General features: G+C 49.9%; 1 long non-coding RNA gene across 1 annotated transcript; it reads left to right on the top strand.

Moving 5' to 3' along the window:
* Positions 1-1297: 1297 nt before the first annotated feature.
* LOC128120657 (uncharacterized) lies at positions 1298-3437 on the top strand. Its single transcript, XR_008221924.1, has 3 exons — positions 1298-1704; positions 2545-2880; positions 3011-3437. It is a non-coding gene; the product is annotated as an uncharacterized LOC128120657 (long non-coding RNA).
* Positions 3438-6285: the final 2848 nt, after the last annotated feature.

The following is a 6285-nucleotide window of genomic DNA, read 5'->3' as shown; positions in this document are numbered from 1 at the left end:
CCCTCACTCACAGATTGTTGTAGAAATGAAGGGAGCGCTCATGTTCTTCGGGGTTCTCCCTCACTCACTTTGACCTTGACAGAGCCCCCTGATTCTTTGCTCCCCTTTGATCTGTGCACTTGGTTTCCCGCTCGGTTTCTAACTCTTACCTGGGAACTGGACACTGGGAGGCCACAGGATTAATGTTTAATCCCAACTGCAAGATGGTTTTTGTACAAGTAGATGTTTGCGCCACAGCCAGGGCCTGTGGGAGGAGGCGACTTACACGGAGACCCGGCATTCCAGGGCTTGTGAGTTCAACTGTCACTGAGGGTCAGAGTGCGGTCTGGGCTCACCTGCGGCTCCAGTTTCTGCACAGCTGTCTGAAAATCAGACAGAGATAAAAACCAAAGGTGCCATGTTTGCATGAGTCAGCTGGAAAGAGGTCCAGCGGCAGTCTCCTCCATTCTTCAACACGTCCAGGTTGGTCCCTGCAGGGAGCCCAACCACAGATGTTCCCTTCAAAATCCTTCAAAAGTACACATGGTCTTCAATTTAAAACAAAAAAAGTACTAATTAAAAATCATTGTATGTTTCCTAACCAAATTAGAGTCTTCCCCATGAACAGAGCCCACGTCTCTTACACCATTAGAGCCACCAAGGAGCTGTGTGTCTAGATGCGCAGACTCCCTGAGCTTCTGGCTCCTCTGCTATGGAGTGGAAATAATAACTGAAGAATTTAAAAGAAACAAAAGGGTAAGCACAAAGTCAGCTCCATAAAGACCACCGAGTTCTCTGCCGCCAAGTCAGATGAGCCTACAGCCCACACACATCCCCCCACCCCCTTCCCCCCACCCCGCTCCCGTCTCTCCATATCAAAGGAAGGAGGCCAGGACAGGGCTGCCCCCACAACAAAACAGGAGGCCTGGTTCCCCTGGCACCCATCAGTTGGTTCCTCTTTACCTTTAACAATGTGTGCGTGTGTGTGTGTGTGTGTGTGTGTGTGTGTGTGTGTGTGTGTGTGTGTAAGCCTGGGAAAATGACTGCAGCAGAGTGACGTAATGAAAAGTGAAAAACACAACACGTTTTCACCTCCTTGTTTCCTGGAATGGAAGCAGTTTCTCTCCGAGGCTTGAGTTCTCTCCTGTGAGACAGGAGCCTTGAGCATCATGGGGGTGGGGGGGTGGGGGGGTGGGAGGGGGAGACGGTGGGATGCAGATAAGATCCCCAATATACACAGTAACGTGAATGAAACAGAAGATAATTAGATGCTTCTGAAATACCTATGTGTCTTCTAAAAAACGGGAGAAAATGCCAGTCGAATGCAGCTGACAGATTGTATCTTGTTGCCTAGCACCAGCCTGGAGTGACTAGGTGTTGCTAGGCAACCCATCCTCCTGGGCTTGGTGATGCAGCAAACACTAGACAGATGCTTTACCTCCGTTGCCCTGCAGCCCTCACGATGTTCTCATCTGCAAGATTCACACCTGATTAATGTCTCCTAGGGACTTTTTTTTCCCATTCAGATAGGGTGCTGCAGGATTACCCGTGCTCAGGCAAGCCTGGCTGCTTAACTGAAGAAAACCTCACAGAAAAAAAACCAAATGGTCCTCTGAAGACTAACCTGCCATGCTGAGATGGGAGCCTGGGCTCCAGAGTGGAGGGCAGGAATCTGAATCATTTCTCCCAGAAGTTACCAAATGGCCATCGGCGCACCAAAGGCAGGTTAGCCTGGTACTTATTAGACTGCCCTGAGCCAGAATGCAGTGTGACCAGGTTCATTGTCATTGCCCTAAACTATTTGGGGGAGACAGGTGTTCCTCTCCAGCAGGGAGCTTCCTGTATCTGATGATGAGGTGTCTGGGTTCAGAGGAAGAGCCCAAGGTAAAGAGAAATGACTGATGACGCCCTCCTCTTATGCAAGGAATTTCAGAATAAGAGGAAAAAACACAATTTTTATTCTGCCTTCCTTCTGTGGATTCCTGTTTGCTTACCACAAAGTCTAGTGTGGATGTGAGGGTCTATCTAGCCAGGCTTTGTACTAACTCTGACTTTCCAAGAAGCTCTAGTGATAAAAAGATACAACCACATCAAACTAACATTGGTGGTGTGCAAGAGAGAGACATGCTCGGCTTGGAGCAGGTGGCAGGTGTGTGGGCGATTCCTGGGTTACCCGGCGGCCATTTTCATTCTGACCAGGCCATGCCTGTGTCTCCCCTCCTGCTTCCCTGCTGTTCACAAGCTCTCTACGCATTCCCACAACCTCATGCTTCAAGTTAGTGTGCCGCTTTAGGGAGAGCTGCAGAGCCCAAGGGGAGAGAGAGCTTCTCATGCCAGAAGCTCAGTGGCCAAAGAAATGAAACTCTATTCGGATCAACTCCAATTGTTCATTGAGGGTTCCTGCCAGCTGGTGGGAAGAAAAGTCGTTACTGCCCTGGAACCCGGGGGGGGGGGGGGGGGGGGGGCTCCTGAGAACCTGGGAAGAAGAGTCTTTATGTTAGCCAGCTCTCCATCACCATGACAAAGCACTTGATTTTATTTTTTATTCTTGCCTCCTACATTCAGGGTTTTCCGTCAGTCCCTGCTCGGGGACCTGTGGTGACATGTATAACATGACAGAGTGTGGTAGAAGAGGCTGTTCACCTCATGAGATCGGAAAGGAAATGGCCGGGACATGTCCCAGCGACCTACCTTCCTTCTACTGGGCATCACCTCCTAAAGGCTCCACTACCCTCCAGCTGCCTGTCAGCTTGAGGCTGAGCCTTCAACACACGGCCCTTGGGGAGCATTGGAAGTCCACGCTACCGCCACCCCAGCTCCCGGCTATGCTGGAGCTGGGCGGTTCTCTCCTCCTCACCCTCTCTACTCCTTGAAGCTCCCGCCTTCGGTCCCACAGACGAGGTACTGAGCCCCGAGGCCTCAAGCCCCCGTCAGCCATTTCCATGTCCATCAAGGCCGGTGGAACTCCTCCATTTTCTGATCCCCCGTGTCCAACCCCAAGCAGTATTAAGTTGTGGTTTTCTTGTTTCAGATTTCCAAAATGAGTCAGAAGCAACGTCCTCGGCTGCTTCTTCTTCTTCTAGTCCTGGAAAATGCCTGAGCAAAGAGAACTGTCAGTTGGTCTGTAACTGCAGAGAACTACAACTGTCAGTCTCAAACTCCTAAAAAACAAAAAACAAAAAACCGTAATTCCCCCTCCCCCAGGCTCTTCTATGCTGTCCTGGCCAGCCTGGAACTCCCTATGAACACAGGGCTAGCCTATGTAGTGAGTTCCAGGGAAGCCAGAGTTACATGGTAAGACCCTAAGTCAAGAAGAAGAAGGAAGCCAGGCGGTGGTGGCGCACGCCTTTAATCCCAGCACTCGGGAGGCAGAGCCAAGCAGATCTCTCTGAGTTCGAGGCCAGCCTGGGCTACAGAGTGAGTTCCAGGAAAGGCACCAAAGCTACACAGAGAGACCCTGTCTCGAAAAATCAAAAGAGAGAGAGAGAGAGAGAGAGAGAGAGAGAGAGAGAGAGAGAGAGAGAGAGAGAGGAAGAAGAAGAAGAAGAAGAAGAAGAAGAAGAAGAAGAAGAAGAAGAAGAAGAAGAAGAAGAAGAAGAAGAAGAAAGAGGAGGAAGAAGTCTTCTGACACATGCTGTAAAACAGACATGCTAAGTAAAATCAATCACGTGACTCCCTGACAGCAGGTACCTAGTGAAGTCCAGTTCGTAAGAACAGAACCTGCATTGGTGGTACCAGGAGCTGGGGTAGGGAACTGTCAATGGCTATAGAATTTCAATTTTACAAGTTAAACACCCTGCATAAGAACGAGGCGTTGTCCTCACAAAACCAGCACATCGGTCTTCTTCTACTGTCCTGTCCACCTGTCCCCCTGTCCCTCCCACTACAACCCATCTCTGCAGGCAGGGGAGTGACCATGACTATTTGAGGCAAGATGTGACACGTGTGCAAACAGAGGCACAAAGAAAGCCTGAGGAGTCCCGGGGGAAGTGTGGTTCAACCCAGCAAGAAAGACTGGGATGGAGTCCTTTCCTTGCACAAGCCTGAGACTCCCGCACACACGGTCCCTCTCCAGAACCCAAGATTGCTCTGATTTTCAGATCCCCTGGGGACTGGGGCTGCGTGAGTTATTTGTCTCTCTGCTGGCACAAAACACCTGCTCAAAGCAGTTTAAGGAAAGCAACGTTTGTTTGGGCTCACAGTCGGAGGGCAACATCCATCTGCAGGAAGGCACAGCAGTGGGGGCTCGGTGCGTCTGCTCACACTGTCAGGAAGCAGAGAGAGGCGACTTCCGGTGTTCAACTTTCTTCATGTTCAACCTCAGTCAAACCTCTCTGCAAATGCCCTCACAGCCACGTCCAAAGGTAGGTCTCCTCAGAGACTCTAAGCAGGTGAAGCAGTCACTAAAGATTAACCAGGGACCGGGGTGGGGGAAGGGGGGAGGGGGGAGTGAGGAGCTGATTTCTACGTGTCTGAAAATGACCCACATATCTGCTGTCTCCCCAAAGACTGCAGAGTGACCCTAGACCCAGGACTAAGGTCCCATCAATGCATGTACTCAGCATTCCCAACAGCAGGTAAAGCGAGATCTAGTCCAAACATTCAGCCCACTAACTGGTCAGAACCCCCCTGGACCAATGCCAACGTCTGGCTCCCACCCAGTTTCCTGCTGGGGCAGGGCCCAGACAGCTGTATCTAAGAGCTGGGCAGCTCCAGGTTCAAGCTGGGTGGTCTGATCCATTGCCAGCAGCAGGCTAGAGGCAGACTTACTCACGGGCTCAGTCTGTGTGCAGAAAACAGGACACAGTTAAAAAATGAATGAACTGACCACAAAGTGTGGATTCCCCCCGAATGTTTGGAAGAAGAACGGTCCCTAGGCTGGCCATTTGGCCTGGGACTTGGTGCTTAGAGATGGAGGGGACAGAGGGAGTTAGGTTCAAGCTCCTGTGCTCCCAGGTGTGGGAGCAGAACCTCAGGGAGACACCTGGTACAGACGATGTTTTTCCAACGCTTATGGCCACCTTGAGTAAGAAGTAAATTTTACATCTTAAATATTCTACTAGTTTGTTTTATGTTGTGATAGAACAGTGACCAAAACAACATGAGGAGGAGAGAATTTGTTTCATCTTAGACTTACAAGTCACAGGTCATCATCTGGGGAACTCAAGGCAGGAACCTGGAGGCAGTAACTGAAGCAGAGGCCGTGGAGGGGTGCTGCTCACTGGCTTGCTCCTCACGGCTTGCTCAGCCTGCTTTCTTAGACAACCCAGGACCACCAGCCCAGGGGTGGCACCAAATCCACATCAAACATTAATCAAGAAAATGCATCAAAAACTTGCCTACAGGCCAATCTGATGACAACATCTTTTCAAGTGGGGTTTCTTCTTCCCAGATGACTCCAACCTGTGTCAAGTCGACAAAAAAAAAAAAAAAAAAGATATTCACATATAATTGAAATTAACAACTCATAAAATGACACATGCTTAGAATGTAGAATGTGCTCTGATGGTCTCACTTCTGGGTTAACCTGTTGTTCTCTTAAACACTGGTTGTAATCCACTCAGTTTAGTTTTTAAGAAGCCACCCCTAAGTCATAACCCATGGTTTGAAAAGCATTAACTTAAACCTACCTGAAGGAGATGTTGGGTTTTCTGGGAGACGGAATGCAAAGAAGTCCACCATTTCAGATTCCAGGTCATGGCATTGCCCAACTCTCCAAGGGATTGCCTATAGAAGCGGAAGTCTGTAGACCCAGACCTCAGAATCTCGAGGCTCAGCCGGCTAGTTCAAGTGTTCTCGCCAAGCTAGAGTGACCAAATCCTCAGCCTCTAAAGGCCTCCACTCACCCACTCAGAAAACACATGTGGGGCACCTACGATGTATGCCAGGTTCTGGAGCTGGTTCTGGGAAGGATGGAAGAGACAGATGGGACAGTGGAGGCCACAGACCCACCTCTCAGAAGGGACCATATTGGTTTGGGCATTTGGGGCTACAAGTAGCAGAAGATTCGCACCAAAATTATTTAATTTTTTAAATTAAATTATCAATTATTTAAAGAAGAGCACTGATCCTCTTGTACTGTGGACTGAGGCTGGGGAGTTCCAAGGAGGCTTCTGCAACAACTGAACCACAAGGGCTCTTCTGATATCCCCGTCGCCTCAGCATGCTGGCTACCTGTGACTACGGCCTCTATGGTAGCTCCGGGAAACATGCTTCTCAAAGCTGAACCTGGAAACATTGAAGCATCCTCCCTCCCTCCCTCCCTCCCTCTCTCCCTCTCTCCCTCTCTCCCTCCCTTCCTTCCTT

The sequence above is a fragment of the Peromyscus californicus genome, unplaced genomic scaffold (genome assembly GCF_007827085.1).
Source record: "Peromyscus californicus insignis strain IS unplaced genomic scaffold, ASM782708v3 Scaffold_2__1_contigs__length_46816999, whole genome shotgun sequence".
NCBI lineage: Eukaryota > Metazoa > Chordata > Mammalia > Rodentia > Cricetidae > Peromyscus > Peromyscus californicus.
This window is presented reverse-complemented; position numbering and strand designations above follow the sequence as displayed.